The 26,947-nt window shown below is 41.4% G+C and overlaps 1 long non-coding RNA gene across 4 annotated transcripts in view; it reads right to left on the bottom strand.

Annotated features, from left to right (window-relative positions):
• Nucleotides 1-6,633: 6,633 nt before the first annotated feature.
• LOC121043711 (uncharacterized) overlaps nucleotides 6,634-26,947 on the bottom strand; it is an 83,885-nt gene continuing 63,571 nt past the window's right edge. For 2 of the 4 annotated variants that reach the window (XR_005796991.1, XR_005796995.1), the window contains 2 exons: nucleotides 8,379-8,589; nucleotides 7,775-8,212 (listed from right to left, as the gene is read on the bottom strand). This is a non-coding gene — a long non-coding RNA (uncharacterized LOC121043711). Of the gene's footprint in view, nucleotides 7,311-7,496; nucleotides 8,213-8,378; nucleotides 8,590-26,947 lie in introns of those variants that run through there. The other 2 variants (XR_005796989.1, XR_005796992.1) reach the window with 2 other exon arrangements.

Genomic DNA, 26,947 nt, shown 5'->3' with positions numbered 1-26,947 from the left:
TTAAGGTTTATCAGTGTTATTGAACTTTTCAAAGAAACAGCCCCTGGTCTCATTGATCTGCTCTACTGTTTGTTTTGTTTATTTCTGCTGTAATCTTTATTCTTTTTTTTCCTTCTACTGATTTGGGGTTTTGTTTGTTCTTTTTCTAGCTCTGTTAGGTGTAAGGTTAGGTTGTTTATTTGAATTTTTTCTTGCTTCTGGAGGTAGATCTGAACTGCTGTAAGCTTTCTCTTAGAACAGCTTTTGCTGCATCCCAAAGATTTGGGACCAGTATGTATTCATTTTCATTTGTCTCCCTGTATTTGTTGATTTCCTCTTTGATTTCTTGTTTGACCCTTTCACTGTTTACAAGCATGTTATTTAACTTCCACATATTTGTATTCTTTTCAGATTTTTTTCCCTGTGGTTGATTTCAGCATTCATAGCATTGTGGCTGGAAAACACGCATGGTATGATGTCTCTTTGAATTAATACATTTTTTTTCGTGGCCTAATATGTGATCTATTCTGGAGAATGTTCCATGTACACTTGGAAAGAATGTGTATTCTCCATTAGGATGGAATGATCTGAACATATATCTGTTACATCCATCCAGTCCAATTTGTCATGCAAAGCCACTGTTTGTTGATTTTGTTTGGATAATCAATCCACTAATCTAATGCAGTGTTAAAGTCCCCTACTATTCTGTTAACAGCAACACACAGAAATGGTTAGGACTGAGGAAGTAGGGAGGTTGGGGCAGATGGGTACTTCTTACCTTATTGCTTGAATATTTTTCACTGAAAAAGCCTTGGTTTTTTAATTAAAATAAAACTCAATTTGGATTTTTCTTAATTCAGTAAATACATACATGCATACATAAATAAAATAAAGTCCCCTACTATTATTGTATTACTACTGATTACTTCCTTTATGTTTGCTATTAGCTGCTTTATATATTTGGGTGCTCTCATGTTGGGTGCATAAATATTACATAGATATTACAACTGTTATATCTTCTTGTTGGATTGGTCCCTTTATGATTATATAGTGTCCTTGTCTCTTGTTACAGTCTTTGTTTTAAAGTCTATTTTGTCTGACATAAGTATTGCTACCTTTTCTTTCACTTTCATTTGTATGGTAAATGCTTTTTCATCCTTTTACTTTCAATCTGCAAGCGTTTTTAGGTCTGAAGTAAGTCTTTTATAGGCAGCATATAGACGTCTTGCTTTTTTATCCATTCCGTCACACTATGTCTTTTGACTGGAGCATTTAGTACATTAACATTCAAAGTAATTATTGATAGGTATGTACTTATTGCCATTTTGTTACTTGCTGTATAGTTATTTTTGTAGTTCTTCTCTGTTCCTTTCTTCTCTTGCTTTCTTGGTTTGCTAGCTTTCTTTAGTGAAATACTTGGATTCCTTTCTCTTTATTTTTTTGCATATCTATTACAGGTTTTTGATTTGTGTTACCATTAGGTTTGTATATAACATCTTATACATATAGCAATCTATATTAAGTTGATGTTTACTTAAGTTTGAACCCATTCTTTACTCCTCTCTTCCTACCATGTTTTAGGTATATGGTGTAATACTTCACATCCTTTTATTTTGTGAATCCCTGGAATGGTTTTTATAGATGTACTTAATTTTACTACTTTTGTGCTTCAGACTTTTTTTTTTTACTCCTACTTATGGTCTTTCCTCTCAAAGAGTCCACTTCAACATATCTTGGAGGGCTGAAATCTTTCTCTCTCCTTCTATTCTTAATGATAGCCTTGCCAGATTCTTGGTTGCAAGTTTTTTCTTTTAGCACTTTGAAAGAAATGCCACGTCACTTCCTTTGGCCTGCAAAATTCCTGCTGAAAAGCTGATAGGCCTTATGGAGTTTCCCTTGTATCTAACGGTTTTCTTTTCTCTTCCTGCTTTTAAAATTCTCTTTATCACTACTCATTGCCATTATAATTACTGTGTGTCCTGGTGTGGACCTCCTTGGGTTGATTTTGTGGGAATTCTCTGTGACTTCTGGATCTAGATTTTTATTTCCTTCCTTCAATTCAGAAAGTTTCAGCTATTATTTCTTCAAATAGATTTTCTGCCCCCTTTCCTCTCTTTTCTCCTTCTGGAATCCTTTAATGTGAATGTTATTATACTTGATGGTGTCACTGAGTTCCCTAAGTTTATTTTCATTTTTTACTTACTCTCTCTCTTGTTCAGCTTGATTGTTTTCCATTACTCTATCAGGTCACTGATCCATTCTTCTGCTACCTCTAGTCTACTATTCATTCTATCTTTTTAATTTCATTTATTGATTTCTTCATCTCTTATAGGTTCTTTTTTATGCTTTCTGTCTCTGTTAATGGTCTCACTGAGGTCCTCCACTCTTTTCTCAAGTCCAGCAAGTATCTTTATGACCATTACCTTAAAAAAAAAATTTAATGTTTATTTTTGAGAGAGAGAAAGACAGAGTGAGAGTGGGGGGAGGGCAGAGAGAGAGGAAGACAGAATCTGAAGCAGGCTCCAGGCTCTGAGTTGTCAGCACAGAACCCAACATGGAGCTTGAACTCATGAACCATCAGATCATGACCTGAGCTGAAGTTGGACGTTTAATTGACTAAGCCACACAGGTGCCCCACCCCCACTTTTTTTTCAGGGAGAGTGTGTGTGAGTGGGGGAGAGGGACAGAGGGAGAGAGAAAACCTTAAGCAGGGCTCAATACCATGACCCTGGGATCATGACCCAAACCAAAATCAAGAGTCCGACATTCAACTGACGGAGCCATCCTGGCACCCCATCTTTATGACTATTACTTTAAATTTTCTGTCAGGCTTATTATCTCCATTTCACTTAAGCTTTCTTGCTATTATTTTGTCCTGTTCTTTCATTTAGGACATATTCCTCTGACTTCTCATTTTGTCTAACTCTGTGAATATTTCTATGTTAAGAAAGTCAGCTAAGTTTCCTGTGTTGCAAGTAGTGGCCATGTGAAGAAGTGGCCCATAGTGCCTTACAGTGCAATGTCCCCTGTTCACTAGGACCTGGCACTTCAAGAGTGTCCCGATGTGTGTTGCATTGACCTGTAATTGCAGCTGAGCTGCTTCAATCCAGTTTGCCTGTTGTGGACAGGGTTCAGTCCTTGTGTTGTTAGTGGGCTACTCTGGGCTGCCTTAGGCCTGAGTGGAGTCATACCAGGCATTTTCCAGAGATGCAGTAGCACCCAACTGCAGGGCACTTCCCCTGTGTTGTCCCCTGAGTTCTGTTGGTGGGCAGGGCCTGCAGTCAGACCAGATGTCTATTCCCAGCCCACTGCTGGGGCTACAGTCTGACAGTGTGTGTGGTTATCTTCCCCTCTCCCTGGGTCAGAAGTCACTTTGGAGTGGTGCTGTCCCTTCAGGGCTGCTTGCACACCACTAGACTTGTGGCACTGCTTTGGACGGGCTCTGGCCAAAGGTGTATTGGAGGGGGCAGATCCGCAGGAGAATGCAGGGGCAGGGCTCATGCTATTAGCAACATTTGCATGGGTCTGCTGTGGGAGGGAACCTGAAACCAAGGCCTAGCTGGAGGGGGCATGTCTACAGAATGCAGGGACAGGGTGCACTGTTAGGAAGTTAGATGGAGTGTGTTGTGCTGTTCTGGCTCCCATAGGTGTCCATGTATCTAGGCTGGGGTGTGGGGGAAGGAAATGGCACCTGCCAGTCCTTTGTTCCTGGCTAAGTCTCCCAATAATCCTTGACCCTTCAGCACAGCTCTGTGATCAGTAAATAAATCTTCCCCAGGCATTTTTCAAACTGCTGTTTCTATGCTGTATCTCCAAGAGGCTGTTTGTTGTGCTCTTTAAGGTCTTTAAGGGTAGAGACTCAGTTTCTTCTTGCTCTCCTAGCTCTTCCAGAGCTGAGCCCACTGATTTTTAAAGTTCCAAAGATGTTAAGTTTTCCAAACCAAATGTTATAGGGATTTGTCTTCCTCGTGCATGCTCCCTGGTATGAGAGTCTGTTTCTCTACCCTCTGTGTCCAGGGCGTCCTTCCCTCCTGTGGATAGTCTGCAGGGTCATTTAGCTTTCAACTGCATCTCTACCCTTCCTACCCTCTTTGATGTAGCCTCCTGTGTACTTTTAGCTGCGGAGAGTCTGTTTCACCAGTCTTCAGGTCATTTTATGGGTTATTCACACTGATGTGGGTGTTATCAAGTTGTATCCATGGGATGCAGTGAGCTTAGGCTCCTCCCACTCCGCCATCTTCCCACTTTTTCAGATATTTTTAGCAAAAATTGAGATTATTGTCTAATACATGCACAATTCTTGTATCATGTCTTGCTCATTTCTCACTGTATCATGAGCACTTAAGCCAAGATTCTGATTTGTGTAATCATTGCGTAATACTCCATTTTTCAGTCTATGAAAAATTGATTTACCCTCATTGCTGGATGTTTAGGCTGAATCCCATTTCTCAACTTCTACAAAAAACTCTCTGATAGATTCTAAAAAAACAAAATCATTGGGTAGATAAACACTTTTAAGGTTCAGAGAAGGTTTAAAAGAAATAAAGGCCAGGAATTATTTAATACCGTTCTCATTCATTCTTAACTTGTCAAGCACAGGATTAACCTAACCCTAGTCTGACTGACAGATCTAGCAAGAATTCCTCATCCTCACCTCAAAGCCTTATGTTGGAGTTATCTTTTTGAAACTCTCTGGGTCTTTAGGAAGAATCTAGAATCATTTTTAGAGAAAAAGGATTTCTGGGGTATAGCTAATATTCTATTTCTTGATCTGGGAAGAGGTTATATAGATGTATTCAGTTTGTAAAAATTCATTGAGTTGTACACTTATGATCTGTGTACTTTTATGTGTTATATTTCAATAAAAAGTATGCCTAGAAAAAAATGTTTCATGCTTCTTAAAGTCGTTAATTTTGAATTTCCTCAAGGGAGTCATCAACAGCCATGAAATCCTTATGGTCTTGGGGAAAAAATACTGTATGTATTTGAAAATTGTTAGGTGCTTTTTAGATGTAAAGAATTATTTTCACCACCTGAGTAAAGCCATTTATGCTAACATGAATGAGGCAATACTCTCAGAGGGCATTTTAATTTTATCATCAAATTAGGTATTCCAAAATTGGTGAGCTGATAGGTGGGGAAGGAAACTTTTGAAGAGGAGGGTTTTCCCCTGTCCACACTTCTCTGGGCTCCCTTGCCCAAAGAATAAGGTATATGTCATCAAGACACTCAGGCTCTAGTTTTAGAATCTAAAGTTCTAAATACAAGATTACCTGAGACATACCCTTTGGCAAGTTCACTAGGATCTGGGGTTAATTTCTTACCTATCCAATGAGACTTCATTCTCCCTGAGCAAGGCCAACGCATATGGTCAGGGGGGTTGTTCACTGAACAAGAACACCTGGCTCAAGTGTCCAGTGAAGGATGACAACCAATGCTCACCAGGTTATACATCTTCACTAGGGGCTGTAGCTACTCAAAGGAAGACGGACCTTTTTCTAATTTAATCAAAGATGCCAAAGTGGCTACCAGAGGTTCTGTTTCTGAGGATCCTCACCTTAATATTCTGTGATTCAGGCACATAAAACTGCCACCTCATATGTTCCACCTCCCCCACTTTCAGGTTGGGCCCTGTGGACTCCCTAGGTTGATCCACCATGAAATACAGTTTATATTATTATTTAGACTCGAGGTTACAAGCAGGGTGGGTTCCCACAACCACACAACATGGGTTTGACTTTAGTTCTAAGACAAGCCCTGTCAGCCTTCTGCTCTGGACATGATCCCCAGAGACCCATGGGTTCTAGACATCTGTGATGGCTGACTTTGTGTGTCACTGGAGCTATGATGCCCAATGGTTTAGTCAAATGCTAGTTCAGATGTTGCTGTGGAGGTATTTTTAAGATGTAATTAGTATTTATAATCCGTAGACTCTAAGTAAAGCAGATTGCCCTCTATAATGTGGGTGGACCTCATCCAATCTATTGAAGGGCTTAGACTTTACAGCAAAGACTGAGGTTCCTTGAAGAAGGAATTCGGTCTCAGAACTGCAGCATAAAAACCCTGCTTGAGTTTCCAGCCTGCTGGCCTGCACTACAGATTTCAGACTTACCAGCCACCATAATCTCACAAGCCAATTCCTTAATAATTTGTCTCTCTATATATACACACACACACACACGCATGCATCAGTAGGATATATATATCCTATTGTTTTTTTTCTCTGGAGAACACTGACTAATATAGCACCTGAACACTGCCTTTCCAGTGGAGCAAGGCCTGCTAAGAAACCCGTGTTCTCACGAGGGCTCTCAGTAGAAGAAGCGGCCAGGAGCACAGTGATTCACGGCAATCCAAAAAAGCAGAAACCTACATATGCAGAAACCCCATTTTAGCACTAAGTTTAGAGGACTGACTACAAATACAAGCTCAGAACAAATCATTTTAAGAAAACTGGATATCCAAACAGAAAGGGTAAGGTTTTGCAGGGTCGGGATCTTAAGATGATTTCATGACCATTTTTAATAATTCAGACACTGTTTTACATGCTTGACTTTCCTGAATCTTGCAGTATCTCTCAGGAATATAGTCCTTTTTTTAATGTTTATTCATTTTTGAAAGACAGAGAGAGAGCACAAGCAGGGGTGGGGCAGAGAGAGAGGGGGACACAGAATCTGAAGCAGGCTCTAGGCTCTGAGCTGTCAGCACAGAGCCTGATGTGGGGCTCGAACTCACGAATCTCAGGAATATAGTCTTAAACTCAATTCTACTTAAATTCTGGTCCTTTGAGAGAAATGGAATAAAATGTCAGAAGAAACACATTGTATTCTTCCACCAGAGACCATACGATTTCATAAGAGTTTCTTTAGATCCTTGGGTAGTGTGCATTTTAAATAATCCATGTCATTCAGTTGATATTAAAAACAAAGTAAACATTTAAAAATAGTTCAAACAAGTACATCTTCCCTTGATTTTCATGAGCAGGCCCAGAGTTTGAAATGGCATGTAAAGTCTACCCCAAAAAAAAAATCTATTTAGGAATTGCAATCAATCATCTTTTCTCCCTTCCCTGTCCCCCTTAATCTTTCTGGCAGATTAATCTGAAGAACTCTGCCCAACCATCTCATTTCCTGTGTGCACACACCCTGTAGACACATACAAGCAGATCATTATCATTCCGGGAGTGATCACGGACCAAATGTTATTTTCACCTTCTCCAGCTTTGCACCGTCTCATTCTGAAGACTCTGGCTGTCAGTCTGTCCTTCACATCTTGGTGGTATTTTTAGCACCATTTCCTTTCAGGTCTGCTTTTCTCCTGTCAGAATTTCCCTGGCAAAGAGATAGTTGCCTTCTAGCTTTTTCTACTTTCAGCAATTAATGTTCAACAGGAAAATACGTAAGTCTTAGTAGAGTGGCCTCAGTTATCTGCTACATCTGCCAATGATGATGAAGATGAAGCGGAGGGGGATGGAGAAGGAGGAGGAAGAGAAAGTGGCAGTAAAGAAGCAAAAGTACCTGCAAGTTTCTTGCGAGTATGATCTGAGTCTTGCTCATCTTTGAATTCCTGCCTCTTAACATCATGCCCAGCACAGAGCGTGTACTTATTCAATGTTTGGAGATTTAAAAAATATAAAGAAAATGAACAAATGTAAAAGAATGAAGTCTGCAGAGAGGGAAGAAGAAAAAGAGGGAGGGAGGGGAGAAGGAGGAAAGAAATAAGAACTAAACCTGGAAATATAAGGAGACAGTAAATAAAATAGTTTCTAGAGTCAGAATGACTGGTTTGAATCTCATTTCTGGAATTCACTAGCTGTGTCACCTTGGACAAGTTTATTAAGCTTTCTAAGCTCCAACTTCCTCACCAGTAAAATGAGGATTATTATAGCACCTTCTTCATTGGGTTGTTCTGAGAACTAAGTGTAGTAATACATGTAAATAACATTCCACAAATGTTAATTACTATTATTTCTTTATCATCACCATCAAAGTCATTTTTACCCATTAATCTTGAACCTGGGTCTCTTCTTACAGAAGTATCTTGATTTGGCAACCACTGAAAATTTAGAAGTCCATTTTGCAGATACTTATAGCTGTCACTCAAGAGGAAATTCACCCAGTCGATTTCATATTCTGACAGTGCTTCAGGACATGGTGGAGTACATTAAGAACTGTTGCATTCTGATATTTTAACCAATTAATGTAACATTTCTTCTGAATGCTCAAGGCACAACCTAGGAATGTGAAGCAGATGAATCTTGTGTCACAGTTTTAGTCACATTACAGTGAATTATACTCCCTGGGTTTACAAGGGAATGTTTCCTTACATCCCAGAATATCTCCAACAGCCAAACCTGAACAAGCTTGGCAGGGACCCAGGACTCGTGGGTACTTACTCACCTGACAAGCAATCACATTTCATTTGCAACAAAGAGGAATTCCCTTTCTGATGACAAATGTACTTCAGGGACACACCTGCTAAGCTGGGCACTGTCTCATGACCACTCAGGGGAACTGACCCAACAAGCTTTCCCAAATAGCAGGTAAACATCAGTCCCAAGCTATTCATCCGTATCCTCAAGGAAATGAAGGCAGAGGAATCAGGGAATTTCTAGGCAAGAGCAGAGATGGGAAAAAACAAAGGGAATCATTAGGTCTACGTTTTAATCCCATGTCCATCCACCATTTTTTCCTTCCCACTCACCCACCCAAGAATAAAATATATAATTTCGGGGAGGGGGGGGAAGCTGGGGGAAGACTGGTGCTGAATCACCATCTACTCACATGCTTGTTTTACAAAATTACTACCCTAAGGTTATAATGTTTTATAGGTGCTTGGCCCTCCTCTTCCCTCTCCTTTCCCATAGAGCAAGTCTAATCATATAACCTTTCACCCAGATCTGAATCATGGGTCTAATGATCAAGATTATTATTTTTTTTTTAATTTTTTTTTTCAATGTTTATTTATTTTTGGGACAGAGAGAGACACAGCATGAACGGGGAAGGGGCAGAGAGAGAGGGAGACACAGAATCGGAAACAGGCTCCAGGCTCTGAGCCATCAGCCCAGAGCCTGACGCGGGGCTCGAACTCACGGACCGCGAGATCGTGACCTGGCTGAAGTCGGACGCTTAACCGACTGCGCCACCCAGGCGCCCCACAAGATTATTTTTTAAGTGAAAGAAAAAAATAATGATCATTTATGTTGTGGAACACAGAGTTTACAGACTGCAGAAAACACACGGCTGTTAATGTTTGATTTTAACAAACCTTGTTCCAAATCTGAGATTCCCATCACTCCAATAGTCTCTTTCTTTGAAATTCCAGGAATAAAGCTATGAACAACAGCAGCTCATCTCAATTGCACATAATAATTATAATGACAGCATTTGTATTTGATAAGTTAAATTCATAAGCGAGGAACTCTATCTCCATTTACAAGAGTTAAAAAAAAAATGCAACCCAATAAAGAGCAGCATAACAAGAGAGAATTTTCCTTGAACATAGACAGACTGGAAAGGAGCTTACAGAGGAAGTCCTGGCCTCAGGAGCTTACCTAAGGCTGAGACGTGGTCAGTCAACCTGGAATTCACTAGTTGTGAGTTTCCTGAAAAATGCCCATCCTTCTGCACAATGCCAGACAAGCTCAGGTTTGGGATCACAGCCCCAGAGACTGTCTTAGTCTGTTCAGACTGCTATAATAGAAATACCATATATTGGTAGTTCACAACAAACATTTATTCCTTACAGTTCTAAAAACTAGAAGTCCAAGGTCAAGGATCCAGCATATTTGGTGTCCAGTAAAGAGTTCCTGATGCACAGATGGCTGTCTTCTTGCAGTGTCCTCACACGGTGGGAGGGGCCAGGGAGCTCTCTAGGGTGTCTTATATAAGGACACTGAGCCCATTCATGAGGGCTCCACCCTCATGACCTAATCACCTCCAAATACCACCATGCTGGGGGTTGGGTTCCTACATATGAATTTTGAGAGACATGAACATTCCATCTATTGCAGAGACTGAGTCCCCAGACTTGCAAGTGCTGGATGAACCTCAGCAGTTCACTAAAATGTGCGGTTGCCTATTCTTTCCATCTGTGAAATGGAGATACTACCCACCTCACAGCACTGTTATGGGAACAAATTATTTCATGTATGAGAGCACCTAGTAAACTAGCAAGATAACGTTTAGCTAGAGCAGTTGGGGAACACATCATGACAGAGGGAGGCTCCAAACTGAGTATTAAAAAAGGAGCAGGGTCTCAATAGGTAAGAGAACAATGTGACAGGTAATAATCATGACAGCAGCAAAGACAATACAGATACAAGGGGTAAATTAGACTAATAGGGGCAGGGAAGAGTGCTGGAGTCATGGGACATAGGCCTTTGTTTGATCCTTCTGTCTGGAGGTCCACAAGAATCTTGGGATTAACATTTCACAAAGTTGTACTTTACATAAAAGTTTGATAAAAACTTAAACCACACAAAATGCTAATTTTCCATAAGACATGCATTTTCCTGCCCAATTTTACTGACAAGCAATCTTCCTCATAACTATGCACCCTCTAATTAGTGTCTCAAGTCACTAAACCAAAGGTTCTCAAAGTGTGGTCCCCAGGCCTGCAGCATCAATCACCTGGCATGGTGTAGAAAGAATCATGGTCCCCCCAAAGATCCACATCCTAATCCTTGCAAATATTTATTTCATGGCAAAGAATAATTAAATTTCAGGTGAAGTTAAGGCTGCTAATCAGCTCACTTTAAAACAAAAAATTATCCATGTGAGCCCAATGTAATCCAAGGATCATTAAATGAGGAAGAGGGAAGCAGAAGAGTTAAAAACCAGAGGGAGCAGTGCGACTCAACCAGTCCTTGCCGGCTTTGAAGATGGAAGACAGCCACAGGTGAAGGAATGCAAGGAGCCTCTAGACGCTGGAAAATGCAAGGGAACAGATTTTCCCTTAGGGCCTCCACACAACTTTGCCAACACCTTGATTTTAGCCCAGTGAGACTCACTTTGGACTTCTGTCCTACAGAACTATGGAATAATAAAGTTATGTTGTTTTAAGCAGCTATATTTCTAATAATTTGTTACAGCAGCATTAGAAAACTAATACATCTGGAAAGTTGCTAAAAAGGCAAATTTTCTGGCCACAACCCAGACCTACTGAATCAGAAAATCAGAGGGTGGGGCCCAGAAATCTGCCATTAAACAAGCCCTCGGGGTAATTCTGATGCACACTAAAGTTTGAGAGCCACTCACTAGACTAAGCAAACACATTCAGGCACAGATCCCCAAGAAAAGTCAACACTGACAACTGATGACTTGATTAACCATGATAAAATCTACTAGTGCTATGTCCTGCCTTGACAAGCATAGAATAGGAAACCCAACCAAATCATTGGTGATTCAGATTCCTTCAGGGCCCGGGGTCCTCACTTGGAATAACAGTGATAAATGTGCCCTAGTCCAAAACCTATCCTGGAAGCTCTTTTTAAAATTCATTTGTGATTCCAACTAGACTTTTATAAAGGGTGGAGTCATTTGCCTCTTTCTCACTAAACTTGAGTAATATTGGGGAAATGTGGGTGGTTGAGCATCCAAGTAAACTGAGGATTTATGAGGGCTTGTTCCAGGAAGGAGAGGGCGACTTAAAAAACTCATAGATATGGAGGGCTGGGGGTTCTTACTGTCCATGAAGCTGGTTCCTCCATCTTGAGTGTAGGTCTGCTCATGCCCACCACCACAGCACTGCCAATATCTCCAATGACAAGGACCTCACTACCTCCCATGGCAAACTATTCCATTCAGAGAAGGCTCTAATTTGTGAGATCTGAATTCCTTTCACCTGGCAGCTGATTTTCTTTGGACTTCACGCTTGATTTCGTATTGGCCTACACTGAATTATTTGAAGTCTCTGATGCCCACTCATATGCAAGAACGAAATATGGCTAGGTTGTAACCTCCACTGCATACATTGACTTGTTTTCTCAGCACTATTAGCCTCTACTGACCTCAAAGGGAGGCATGTGCGTAAGCTAGGCAGGAGATAGACATGGACCCGGTTAAAGGCAAAGTGCTTTAAAAGCCTTTGATGAAAGGCATTAAGGCTTGAAAGGGTTGTTTCTGAAATACTACACCTCCCTTTTAAGAACTCTTAAGATCTGGAGGGTGATACTCTCTCACCCCAGAAGAATTCAAGCATGAATGTTCTTAGAGCCTCCAATTAAGAGTCCAATTCCATCTCTCCAGATGCTCATTTCCACCAAAATTGCCTAGTTGATTTTTTTTTAAGAACAAACAAAACCAGGCTGAACAATATCTCAGAGTTAAATAACCACTAAATGGGTGTTGACAAATTAAGATATAAAAACCCAATAGCTCTACTTCATACATATAACTATAAATGAAAAGAAAACCCCAAACCATTCTTGCATTACTTATTGATTAATCCAACTGTTGTGTGCATCTATTATCTGCCAGCCACTAAAATAGATACATGATGATGAACTAGACAGACACAGTGCCTGCCCTCTTAAGGCTTGAAGACTCCATTTAAACATCAACTCATCTGTATTCCTATGGTCCTGGGGCATTAACATTCAGATGTTTCTATTATTTATAAAGTGATATAGGGAAAGGTGCCTATTGTATTGGAACGCACCTAGTTCCTTGAATCAGATGGTTAAATGTTATATATGTTTTTAATGTTTATTTTAGAGAAAGAGAAAGACAGAGAGAGACAGAGCATGAGTGGGGGAGGGGCAGAGAGAGAGGGAGACACAGAATCTGAAGCAGGCTCCTAGCTCTGAGCTGTCAGCACAGTCTGACACGGTGCTCAAACCCACAAACCGGGAGATCATGACCTGAGATGAAGTCGGATGCTTAACCGACTGAGCCACCCAGGTGCCCCTATTTTATATATTATTTTTAGAGATGGGAGTTGAAAACCCAAGACAAAACAGTCCTTGGATTTTCTGGATGGTGCATGTTAAATACATAAGAAAATCTCATTCTTATCCACTGTTATATTGGTCTCTTTATGGAAATGATGGTTGTCCAAGAGAGGATTATATTAATAGGATGCTTTTTTTTTTTTTTTAATTCTTACTCTATGTCTTAATGTTGATTCCATCTGCACAGAGTTCAAACTTGGTGGCCAATGTCACTGGATATCAGCAGTAATTATGAGCCCACAGTCTTCTCTGTGATCTCTGCCAACCTCTAGGGGCTGGCCCCCCTCATTCCATTTTTAGCAAAAAGGTATGAACTACCAATGGCTGTCATAGCACCAGCTCTTATCACTACTCCAAATGCTAGCATCATCTGTAGATTCTCCAATATAACCAATCTTGGAAGACCAGAAGATGCTTAAGACATGTGCAAATTCTTCTGTAAAGACGAAAGAGCTGCTCTTCTGGATCAGGATAATAGCTGTGACAGAGATCCCAAGAAGCATCTTATGGAAGAATACAGTATGCTTTTTGATGTGGTCTCAAAAAGTCAGATCCTAACTTAAAAAAAAAATTTAAAATCTGTTCCCTCCACAGCCAACTCTATTAACCATAAACATATAACCATTGTAAATTTGTATTTACAGAGCTTCCCTTAATTCTCGAGTAATGAGAAACAAAAGTACATTACCCCATATGAAGTAGGACTTCTTTATATTATGTTAAGTTTGCCTTTCAAAGAATATTTCTTTAGAAATTCAGAACTTGTGAACTCTAGCCTTTACTTTTATAGGCTGAACAATACTGGCCTTCTCACCTGTTCTCATAAATACAGTCCCTGCCTCTCCCTGACCCCTTCCATCTCTTTACCTCCCACCTTCATGCTTCAATTTTATTTATCTACCCATAGCCTTCTTTTCTGGCAGCATCTTTTCTTTTCTTGTGGCACAGTGCCTGTGTCCAAACACAGAACAAAGTTTGTCAGGGGGTGAATCCATCTTTCTCTCCCATAATGGTAACACAATGCTGTTCCGTTTCCAACACGCCTAAATGATGACCAGAATTTGCTGGATCTTTTGCAACCAATGTCTTCATTGACTCCTGTGCCCTTTTCTAGATTGCATCTGGTAATCCAGAAATGATTAATTCACCTGAATAGCTTATTCTCCCACATATTCAAGACCTTTATCTATTTTGAACAAGAAAATGGAAAAATGTTATGATTTTCATCATGTCACTCCTTGAGATGGCATCTAGGCCAGAAGAAACTGTGGCTAAAACCCTCACTAAAGCAAGCTGCTCTGTCATGGGGGGCACACGGCAGTCCTGTGGGAAAGCCCATATACACACAGACCACATGGAGAGGAAGCAAAGAGCCTCACCTTGCCAGCCACGTGAGTGACCCACCGTCAAAGCAGATCCTCCACCCTCTATCAAGCCTTCAGATGATTTCAGCCCCCAGTTTTGGGTCTTCTAGCTGAGACTTCAGACATCATGGAGCAGAGACAAACCACCCCTGCTGTGCCCTCACCCTCTCTGAATTCCTGGCCCACAGTAACTAGAAGATAATGATAGCTATTATTTAAAGATACTGGCATCGTGAGGTAATTCGCTACACCAATTGGTAAATATCACAGCATATATGTATGCAAAGATAACTTTTCTTAGAAAAGCAAAAAAAAATTATAATATAAAATTCAAGGTAGTGGTTACCTCCGCATGGGAGGCAAAAAAGCAGGGTAGGATAAGATGATATGAATAATTAATAAGTAATCAGTGAATATCTACATCTTGGTTGGATGGTAATGTTCTTTAACAGGTAGATAGATGAATAACAGAGAGGATCCTGCATAGTCCAATGATGATAGTGTTTCATGAGCAAAAAACTATATTTAATCCATTTTAAACAGATGTCCAATGATAAGGAAAGAAATAAAAGGGAAGGAGAGAGAAGGGGAAAAGGAAGAGATGAGGGAGGGAAGGTAGGAAGGAAAGAAAAGTCAAGAGAAAGAAGGAAGGGAGAGAGGAAAGATGGAAGGAAGGAGAGAAGCTATTAGGTTACTACTTGGTAAAAATTGAACTTATTTCCATCCGTCACCTAGCACATCTACTCCTGGATAGAAGGAGCTTCTCCTTAGAGAAGCTCTAGCACTAGGAGACAGGTACAATATTCATATAAACATTTTGGGGGAGAAAAAAAAACTAGAAATATACAAATATCCAGCAATAAGATGAATAAGTACATGGTGGTTATTCAGGCAGTAGAACATTATACAGTGATGAATACTAGTGACTAACATCATGGATGAATCTCCACTTGACACCATGGATAAATATCTAGAGATGTACAGTCCAACGGAACTTTCTGCAATGATATAAATGTTCTAGAGCATGATGCTGAGCAGAAGACAAGAAATGACTCTGTATCTATGAAGTTAAAGGCAGACAAAACTAAACAGTATACTGATTAGAAATGCAAATATGGTAGTAAAACTATACTGAAAAGTGAGAAAATATGCAAAATTTACACTGGTGGTTAGGGGAAGCAGGGTGGGGATTCAAGAGAAGCAGGGAGATTTGACAGTTTAGAAATATTCTAAAGTGGAGGGGGAGATCCATAGGTATTCATATTTTTATTCTTAAACTATACACAGACGTTGTACACACTTTCATATGGACTATAAATTAAAGAAATAAAAGATATGAGTACAAAGAAACAAAAGAGGGGATCACCATCCCATGAATGGACTTAAGCAGAATTTCCTTCTGGTACAGCGTTACTCTTTCTCTCTCCAATGTCTCCGGAGTCAAATATGCAAGAAACCTCACCATCCCAGGTTTCATCTTGCCCTCCTCTGAAGATTAAAACAAACAAACAAACAAACAAACCACATGCAGCACCAAACCATCCCTTCCCACCAACAGATCTCCAACTCAGCTTTGTGGACTGTCAGTTTATTTAATGCCACATGGCGCAGTGGATGGGGAACTGGATTCTCAGAGACCAAGACTGGGGGCTGCTGAATCACTCCCAACTTCTACGACTTTGGGGAAATCATCTCACCTCTCTGGCTCAGCCCCCTCAGAAGAGCCCCTGGGGTCAACCAGCACTGCTCCTTTTTAAAATGTTCTTATGTTGGACTTCTTGGTTTAGTTTCTTTTGAAGAAAAGATTACACCACTTTAAAAAAAAAAGTTCAAAAGCCTCTAGACCAAATGATCACTAACAATTCTTGCTGGAACATTTTAGAAATCTGTGTTTTGTGACAGTCACATTGGGCCTGGCACACTGTTAGATAGGTAGATGAAAAGGGACTAAAACTAGATCACAAACCTGGCATCTTACAGAAAAAGCCCAAGTGTGTATTGCCTAGAATGATGGATTATTCCAAAAGTTCTCTCAGATTTTTCTTCCTTGTTTCAGAACCCACCTCCTATCCTACCACCCTTACTTCTAGGTATCTGACAGCAAATCTGGATAACCAGTTTAATCACTATTGAAGAAAAATAATGCGAGAGGGACTGTAGATCAGGGGCATTTTCTGCAAGGGGCAGAATTGCATGGGAATTTTCACAGGAGTGCCTGGTGGCCCACAGCCCTCTCCTCCGACCCTGTCCATCCTCTAATGTCTACACTGCTCAGGGGCGGGTTGCACAGGCCCCTCAGCTATTCTGTCTTTAGGTCTTCTTCCTCCACCCATTCTTGGGTTTCTCTTATACTCTGCTAGGTCAATGATGTGTCAAGTGTTCCAGATCAGACATTATCATTTAAATCCCTATTTTCTGGGCATGATGAATTTCACGTACCAGGTAGAGATGCCTGCATGGCACAATGTTCTGTCCATCTGTTTACAAAGTCAACCCTGCCGGGGACCACTTGTCCCATAATACTCACCACTGCCTGACAGGACAGCATGGAAGATTTGTCCTCTGGCCAGGATCCCAACATTACTGTCTCAGTAAAAGATTAGCTATTGGGCGTCACCCTACTTTGGGCCACACTCTCTACTTTAACTCATTCTAATTTCCAAACAGTATGCGCCAGTTGTTGTTCTAAAAAATAACAGAAGAAAAAATAGTAATTTTTAGGATATATGAGCTTGTTATATAGACTAATTGGTACAGTCTATAGTTCTTCGGACTGGTCAGATTAATGAGAAACTGAAGATTCAATATCACAACGATTTCTGCAAGATGCAATTCTGATATGAAATCATGACACACCCTCTGGAGAAACAAAGGCTATCATTCCTTTTTCCTCTCTCCCCTCTCTTCACTCAGGGGGAATGGAGCTGAACTCCCAGGAGAATCACACAGCCACGCTGTGTCAATTTCTAGACACTCACATTGAGTTTCAAATGAGAAGATTTTAAGTGTTGCCCGTAAAGATAAGTAATTTTCTCCCTGGGAGAAAAAAAATCAGCACAGGAAGAAATCAACCGTTTCTGCCTCAGCCATCCTCCCAGAAATTAGCAGTTTCCTCAAATCACAAAAATAAGTTCTCTGTCTGCTCCTATTGCAAAAAAGCATCTTCATTTGTTTATAGGATCACTACTAAACATACTGGCTTCCTCCACCCATGGTCTGGAAAATCATTCTCCAGGATTTTTATAAACAAGTTGAGTGGAGGAGGCTCAAAGCTATGCTCTCTCTAAAGGAAATTACACCCAGCCCCCAAACTCCAGCAAGCATGAACTCAGTGCCCAAAGAATTCAAGCTAATCCACCCCATTCTCAGTGGCTGGACCTGGTGGTCCACATGCACATCCTCCAATCCAAAGGAAATGGGCACCGTCTCATTAGGAAGCCAGACTATACAAACTGGGATCCCTCCCATTTATCATATTGCCATTTTGTTCTAAAAAAGGAAACAAGTAATATTTGGTGGTTCTCATTTTTTCAGAAATTTAACCCATTTTCCTTTGACCAACATTCTATACCAGCAACCCATGGATGTCCATCCCAACCTCATCTCCCACTGCTCCCTTAGCCTCTGCCAGAACCAAACTGTTTTAATTTCTATCCCTTACGCCCCTCTCTCCCACCTTACACAGTTCCTACTTGGGATGCATCCCCTACCTCTGAAATTCTTTCCAACATTCAAATCCCAATGCCCTCCTCCTCCTTAAAACCTTCCTAAACATTCCAGCCAGAAATCTCTCTACTTCCTATGAATGTTAGATCTTCTGGCTTATACTCTTCTTAACTTGCCATTTTTACATAATAATTTTCTGGTTGAGATTTTCAGTTTATTTGGCTTGAACTTTAATATAACATCTACCTATCCTAGTTCCCCCACTAGACTGAAGGCTTCAATGGCCAAGAGGGTTGCAAGGAAGATATCTTAAACTTTCGTGGATCACCTGTAGCATCTACCACTATCTTTACACAGAGTAGCTGACTCAATAAAAGTCTGTTGATAATGTTTGAGAAGTGAAGATTCCAGACAAAGAAACCCAAAGTATGTTTTCATAACGTAGGAACAGATTCCTCTTTAGTAAAACAAACAGCTAATCTATATATTCACATTATTCCTAAGATTCAGCCAAATCCCTAGAATTAGGTCTACATCAAGTTTGTAGACATTACCAGTATGCCAGTTAAACTCTCACATTTAGGGATAATGGGATAGAGACCCCAAAATCCCCCAGAGTGTCCCTAGGTTTGCCATTCCAACTATATCATGCTTGATCCTAAGGACCCTGGAAAATTCTTGAATTTGGGACTACCCAGAATCATTTTGTCTTTATCAACCCAAAGTGGGTAATAGGACATCCCTCCCATCTCCCAGTGCCCTCAGAACCCAAAACCAGACCAATCCTGACTTGTGGCTTTTCAAGGATATCCTGTTTCAGGCATTTACCCCATTGAATGGCTTCCATATTCATTGTTTCATAGGCCGAATGAATACATGAATAACCTGTATCTACTTAATAGGCAGATAATCAATGAGTGGTCCCTATGATTGTTACCTTATTTTGTCTTTGCTGTTTTAATAAGAAGTAGGGCTTACCTAAAGACTTTCTTTGGACTCTAAGTCCTCAGGACTCAAGTTCTCCAATATCCAGGAAAGATATAAGCATATATACCATATAAATAAATATCAATATATCAATATATATTATCAGTAGAAAGTTACCATCTCCTTTCTTGGGAAGAACTGTCCATTGTTCCTCATTTTTCATGTCAAAATATTTTTCTTCTTAATAAATTACTAATCTAGGAGATAGTAGCTGTCAACTAGTTTTTAATGGCATTACTTGACAAAATAAGAAGTCTGGCTATCCTGTTTCCTCAAAATTATTCAAAAATTGGATCCACCTATAAAATCAAAGCTTGGGAACCACTGGCTGGAGAATGTAGACCTAATTAGTACTAACATGATATCTCTGCCCTTTACTCTCATTTGGACCTTACTTTAAACCATTACTTATGGAGGCACCCATTGGGTACCTAGCATTATACCAGGGGTTGGGATTACAGACACAATATACAGATGTCATTATCAGTTTGCCTAAGGTCTAGGGAAGAGGCAAGCAGACAGTTATCCTATTTAAAAAGCCATTGTTTCCATGTTCCAACCATGGTGGGTTCCAGAAAAAGGAGCATCTGGTCCTCCAGAACTCAACCTCTCATCCTTTTGAAGGGGTCTGCCTACATGAAGGCATTTGTCCCTTTTTTTTTTCTAGAAACCTAAAAATTAGAAGTGGCCTGGGCCTTTCTCAGTCTCCAAGATACTCTCCTTTGATGCTCAGTCAATAAGTCCCAGGCTCACTTTGACCTTTAAGTCGTATCCTTCAGCTTCAGTTAACATTCAACAAACCAAAACATATCCTCCTTTGTGTTCCATGATTCCTCAGCATATGATAATTTTAATCGTACTCTGTTGCTCTTGAAATATTTCTCTTATTATAAGATATCACCTTTGCCAAAGGAGATTCCAATCAAGACCCAGAAGAAAACAATTAAGGTGTTATTCAAACAAGAAATAAATGGCAGATCGTAATCATAAAATAGGGTAATCAAAAGCATCATAAAATTTAATGAGGACACAAGGGAAAAATGATAAAAGGGCTTCTTGTCTACAGAAAAGGTGAGAAGTTCCTCTACTCCAACTTTCAACTTCCACACCCCATACCCTGTGGCTACAGAGATTTTTTTGGTGACACATCACTTGGATACCTTATAGCAAGTGAGGAGAGATAGGCACAATGACATGTTGATAAGCTGGCTCTCTGAAGGAGAAAAAAAATCTTGATTTACAGCAGTTACCAGTTTCCAATGGGGCAAATACTCCTGCTCTGGCCAATTTCAAACTGCTAACAGTTAAGAAAATTCTTAAGTATATAACTACTAGTTTTCATGAGCACGTGTGAATAGCTCCTACACACCATCAGAGGAGTGGCATTTGGGAAGTGACTGCTCCGATCCTCATCAGTTGGTAAGAAAGGCCTTTTGGTGGGGCTAGGTAACTCCCTGACTTAGGTGAGAGCAAGCAAGCACATCAGCAAGGGTACATTAAGTCACTCTTGTTACACACCTGAAGATGAGAACCAATGGCCTTAGGACAGAAGCCAAAGAAAAGTTGATAGTTCAAAGAGGAAATTCCCATGCTCAGCCAGGTGTTGTCCAGACACTGGAGGGCAGGGAGGGGCTGAATACAGGCAGGCTGAGGGCACAAAGGGCCACAGAGGGAAGTTGGGGACAGAGAGGGAGAACCTGAGGGTAAGAGATGAGAGGAAGATGACAGAGGTTCCCCCCAAAAGCAGCCAAGTACAAAATAGGCTCATTTCACAACTTCACCTTCAACTGATACGTGTTTGTTGAATTGAGTTTCCTGAAAACTTTCATTTGGCTTCCAAGGAAAACAACCATAAAGATATGGTTTTCTGCCCTGTGGTCTGTCCCCCCCAGGAACGTGATTGCAGGAATGTGAACTCAAGCTGATAGCTCCTTTCTACACATATGGAACAGCTTTGGGATGGGAAAAAGATTTTTAAAAGACTGAAAAAAAATCCCTGAAGAGCAACTTGGCTTTTGTTTAATGGGTCTGATTAACAATTTGAGGGAAATGAGAACTGTGGCAAAATGGAGTTTTTGAAATTCTGAATTGCTCCTTAGAACAGGGCTTTACCATTCAGTAGCCTGGCTGTGGGTCCCCTGGGCCTGCTAAGGCTCTTAATTTGATTACTTTTAATATAAAATTTTTAAATAAGACATTTTCATTTCAGTGGGGTGAATGGATAGATAGATGATAAGTAGAGGTGACTATTAAACATTGGTTTCCCTCCTCTCAGCTCCTACTGGCACCTTCCTCACTCTTGCTCGAGGGAATCAACATCCTCTTATCCGGAGCATTGAGAACTACTAAGATTCTAATTGGAGGCAGATTCAGGCCCATACTGTGGCCAAGTCTGGTGAAATTTTTGCCAGTATCTCTAAGAACCTGTTTGCAAGTCTTCTCACTAAAGGTGATGATTCATGCATTCAAAGTTCAGAGACACAAAGACAGAGACAGAGACACAGAGAGAGAGACAGAGATGAGATATCTATTTATGTAAAGATATTTATATTAAGGAATTAGTTCACACAATTTTGGGGACACCAAGTCTGAAATTTCTAAGGCAGGCCAGCAAGTCAGAACTCAATAGGAATTAACTCTGCAATCCTGAGGCAGAATTTCTTTTTCCCTGGAAACCCCAGGTTCTGCTCTTACGGCATTCAACTAATTAGATGTGGCCCACCCACATCATCAAGAGTAATCTCCTTTAAAGTAAACTGACTGTGGATGTTAATCCCTTCCCCACAATATCTCCACAGCAACATCTAGACCAGTGTTTGGCCAAACAACTGGTCACCATAGCTAACCTGACACATAAAATTAACCATCACAGGTGGGATCCTAGCTCACCCTCTTTGGCTCCAGGCTGGAATTTTTTCTCCACTGCTGTTCTAGTACTCTTGGGTCCCATTACCACTATCTGGTTGCACAGATAGTGCCACGGTGGTTGTGTTAATGTGGCCCACATCAGGTCTATTCTCTGTGACTCCTAAATGCCTTCTACTACCCTCTGGTCCTCTTCTCTCTGATATGTTCTCTTGGGAAAGATGACTCTACCCTCCTTTGAGGCTCAGTCTCTTGAATTTTTTGTTCTAATATCTGGGTCCACAGGGGGCAAATACCACTACACAGAGTCCCTCATCAGCCCCCTATAAGGACCCATGAGCATACTCCACTTCCTCCTTCAAAGGATAGTGTCCGTTATAGGTCGCTGTGGGCCCTTGTCTGTGTCAACCTTGCTCTAAGACCCACATGGGTCTGCGATTCTTTGGAATCTTGCCAGTCACTAGGGCAGAGGGAAAATGGAAAACCATGCCCCGACTCTTAAAGCTGCCATCTGAAAATGACACTCATTCATTCCATTCACGTTTCATTGGCCAGACCATGTCACATGGCCATATGAACCACAAGGGAGCAGAGGAAGTACCACCCCACCATGTACCTAGAAGGAGATCAGCTGGTGAATGTTTGGTGACCAGCACTGACCATTACCCCAAGTTCTCTCAGCTTACCTGCAAAGCTGACGGACACACCTCAAGTGGGCTGCCAAATCTTTTTGGGTTCAGATCGTCAGCCCCTCCTCCTCACTTCCCCAGGTGCTTGTGAGTCTCCATCCAGTGCACTCACAACCTTCCTCCTCCATCCTCTTCTGTGTCTCAGCCTTTCCTAACTGCCCACACACAGAAACAACCTTCCTTCCAAAGTCGGTGCTAGAAATGTATCATGGAAACACACTTTGCACAACATTAATAGGCAGTGTCTATTAAAGAAAGGATTATTTCTCCAAGATTTCCTGATCCAACATCTTGACTCACTCATTGCAAACCACACAAGACCAGTGGCTGCCTAGTACTTAAACTGTCGATGTGATTCTAACAAAATACAGTTAATGATGAGAAAGAATTCTTAAGTTAAATATAATATGTAAATAAAAGAATGTTCTGTAACACAGAATAATCTCAATTTTGCGAAACAAAATATTCACATATGCAGTTTTAATGGGTCAAAAAAAATACTTCAAAATGATAGAGCGTTTTTTTCCAGAAAGTGGAAGGAGAATTGGTTGATATGTTCTTAGGTTTTTAAGAGAAGAATGTATGCATATTCTTTTAACTAGCAAAGCTATTTTTTCAAGGTTTTAAAGTCCACATGGATGAGAGTTTTTCATCCTCTCATTGCCTTTTAATCAGTCTTCTAGGCAAGAATCTTCCCTTACATCTCATTAAACTCTTTTTTATAGTAGTATAAATCTGTTGCATCCTATCTGGCTTACAAAAAAAAGAAGGGATGGGGTTAAGAGAGGCATGGTGTCTCCTTAGATTACTGTAACAATGGCAGAAAAGTAACCAGGAAAACTACTTTAACTCCTCCTGTGGCCACAGAGAATCCACCTACAGGAAGTCTTGGGCTCCCCTCCTCCCTGCTGGACGAATGCACCTGAACATAGAGGGAATCTGGAAGCAGGGTGGGGCCAAGGATGGGCAGATGCAGCAGATTCTCTCCGCCCCCCCCCCCCCCCCCGTCCCGCCCAAAGAGAAGGCACTCCTCCTGCAAGATTGGACACCATTCCAGGTCAAGTCACGCCAAGTTAAGCCAGGGCTTCTCTGGACATTGCTTTGGACTTATGCCCTCATCTGCAAGTCCTGGGGCTGGGCAGAGTGTGTGTGGCTAGTGAAACTGTGCGGGTGGGGGGGACTTGTGTTGGTTTTAAAACATGGATGCACCACATATGCTTGAAAGGTGGTGTGAGGTCCCCATCAGAGGTTGACCAGAGTCAGGAGGCACCAGGGACAACGGCACATTCAAGCAGTTATTATAAGCTCTGGAATATTTTTTGTTTTCTAAATTTATCCAGGATCATAAGCCCTCTAGTCTTATCTACTTCCTATGGCCACAAAGAGGGGGCACAGGGAAAGACAGCTGGGGGAAAATAAGAGCACACACTGGCTTACAATGAATGGTAATAAAAGCAAACATATTGAGCGCTTACTATGTGCTGACCTCTTTCTACATAGTATCTCAATCTTCCAGCAACCTCACATAGCAGGGATTAGGACAGCACACATTTTACAGATAAGGAAACCAAAGTTCTACAAGCTCAAGTGCAATAGTGGAGCACACTGGTTCAGACCATGGACTCAGGAGCCAGACTGTAAGGATGTGAATCCTGGTTCTGTCATTTACTAGTGTCTGACCTTGGCATGTTACAGAACCTCCCTGCGCCTCAGTTTGCCTTACTGGCAAAATGAGGACAGTATGCATACCTTCCTCACCAGGTGATGGTAAGGACTAAAAGTTACTCTATGCAGGAGGCATAGAGAACTCCCTTCAGATGTAACTTGAATCGATCTTCTGTACAACATATCATAATGAAACTGGCAAAATACAAAGATAAAGAGAGAATTCTGAAAGCAGCTAGGGATAAACAGGCCCTAACCTACAAGGGTAGACACATAAGGGTAGTAGCAGACCTATCTACTGAAACTTGGCAGGCCAGAAAGGAGTGGCAGGAAATTTTCATTGTGATGAACGGGAAACATATGCAGCCAAGAATCCTTTATTTATGCACAAAGCTTAGAAACAGTAGATGCCCCTTGACAGACACTGTAAAGCACTAGGTCTTGTTAAGTCATTTGCCCAAGGCCACAAGGTCAGGAAGGGGCAGTGCCAAGAACTGAAGGTCAACAGTGTCACACCAAAGCCCCCACACCTAAAATCTACCCGACCCTGACAACACGACCTATCTAGCTGGCCCTTGTAACACACCCAAAGGCATTCTATTTGAATCTAAAGATATCCTCTGGGCAGTCATTTAAGCAAACATTATAACGCAACAACAACCTTGCCTCCGTACAGCATTCTAAAACAAATAGATGCTGAAGTTTTAAGTCACCAGTGTGTCACCAACATACAGCAAGCACTGGGGACTGTCCTCGGAGGGAAGGAAAGCAGCACAGAGACTCTCTGCTCACTCCCCCTTGGGCCAAACACCTCACAAGGGAGGCGATGCCCCATCCTGGGCCTCTCTCCACTGGGTTTGACTGGAGTGTCCAGCTATGGGCACACTTCAGTGGGTGCAGCCTGGCCACCCCCCAGCCCTGTCTGCCACCCTTCAGGCTGCCCCAAGCAACTACAAGCATGTTAAATCTGCAGCACCCCTGGGTTTTTACGTCTCGCCTTGGATTTTGATGTAGGTCCAAACTGGAAGCTTAGTTTAAGGGAGAAAAAGGAAACCCTTCCAGCTGACGCTAAAGTTGAGTAAAGGAAGTGGAGGGATGATGAGCACTAGTCCAGACAAGAGGAACTTCCTTCCCTTTGCTTAGCCTGGGCTAAACCCACAGGCCTAATTACCACCATTCACATTCCCTGCACCATAACAATCTCAGTGGTGCCTCAAGTGGCAGATGGAACAAAAGCATCTCCCCTGTGAGATGCAATAAACCCCCAAGGAATAGCAGAATGTGAGAATAAATCCCTACTCCATCAGCTGCCAGCTGTATGCCCAGGGCCAAGCCGTTTTGGTTTCTTCACCTGTGAAATGGGGATGATCATCTCCATTCATCACATTTGCTGAGAAGAGTAACTGAAGGAAGGGTCTACATGAAAGGGCTCTCTGAATTTTCTGCAGTAGTCCCTACAAAAGTAAGGTCATATTAATCATGGGTTTTTTTTTTTTTACTCTCTATATTTTATGATGCTTTGACATCTTGAGGACCTTGCTGGCTGGGAGAGACTGCCCCTAGGGACAGAAACAACTTGCCTGTGATGGTTTTCATCTGCACACCAACAAATCCAGAGCCAGTGTCCTGAACCACCTCCACTATCTAACTCACACACACCAAGCCAAGGTTTCCTCTGCCCTAAATCACCCCATGGCCAGGTACTAGACATCTGGAGACCAACCCCTAAAGCCCAGAGCTTGCCAAAATTATTCAAACTAGCCAATCCTAAGGCATTTACCCTTCCCTGTAAATTTCCCAAGGTAAATCTGACCAGCAAAGGATGCTTATGTTATATATGCTGAGTCCTTAATACTCTCAAGATCAGAGATACTGCTGGGGACCAGCAGCTATTTCCCCAAAGAGGTGGCACAAACTGGAAAGCCAGCAGAGCTATAAATGTGTGAAGCCTCATGTCAGAGACTCTCATAAAGGTATAGAAGCTCTGCTCTTTGCTTTCAAAAGACATGGAAACTGCGCAAATGACAACTTGCCAAGTACATGTGTTTATTATATACATTATATACAGTAGTACATGAAAAATACCACATGAATGTTACATGCTACCAAAATTCAGAGTAGGAAGAAAGCACCAATAATACAAATAAAAGTAAACAGGGAGTGAAACATAACAGCTTAAAGAAAATGAGACTGTTCTAGGTCCAACTCCAATTCTGAGGTTGATTTCCATGGTGCTCTTACACACAAGGGAAAACCCTCCACTTGGCAATTATTGGCATTCAGTCCCTTTATCTCTCTGACTGTTATTGCTTCCTTCTTGAAAGCACTCTCTGGCCTGAGCCCAGCCCCTCAATTGTGGCTGTTCCCTCAGTGGGCCATGATCCACCCATACTTCAGTGAGGCTTTGAGCATGTGTTCATTCCGTCATCCATCCACCTCAATGCATCACCTAAAAACTGCCTGAAAATCCAGCCGATGCACTCTTTTTTTAATGTTTATTTATTTTGAGAGGGAGAAAGAAAGAGAGAGCAGGAAAGGGGCAGAGAGAGAGAAGAGAGAGAATCCCAATCAGGCTCTGCCCAACATGGGGCTAGAACCCGATGGAGGGCTCAAACTCACAAACCACAAGATCATGACCTGAGCCAAAACCAAGAGTCAGATGCTTAACCGACTGAGCCACCCAGGTGCCCCCAGCTGATGCATTCTTGAGGAAACGTGTTTCTGAGAACACCGTACCAAGGCTAGAGGCTGGGCCATGTGATCATGCCTTGTCATTGGTC

Source organism: Herpailurus yagouaroundi, unplaced genomic scaffold (assembly GCF_014898765.1).
Source record: "Herpailurus yagouaroundi ecotype Mexico unplaced genomic scaffold, PumYag 29, whole genome shotgun sequence".
In the NCBI taxonomy this organism is placed as follows: domain Eukaryota; kingdom Metazoa; phylum Chordata; class Mammalia; order Carnivora; family Felidae; genus Herpailurus; species Herpailurus yagouaroundi.
This window is presented reverse-complemented; position numbering and strand designations above follow the sequence as displayed.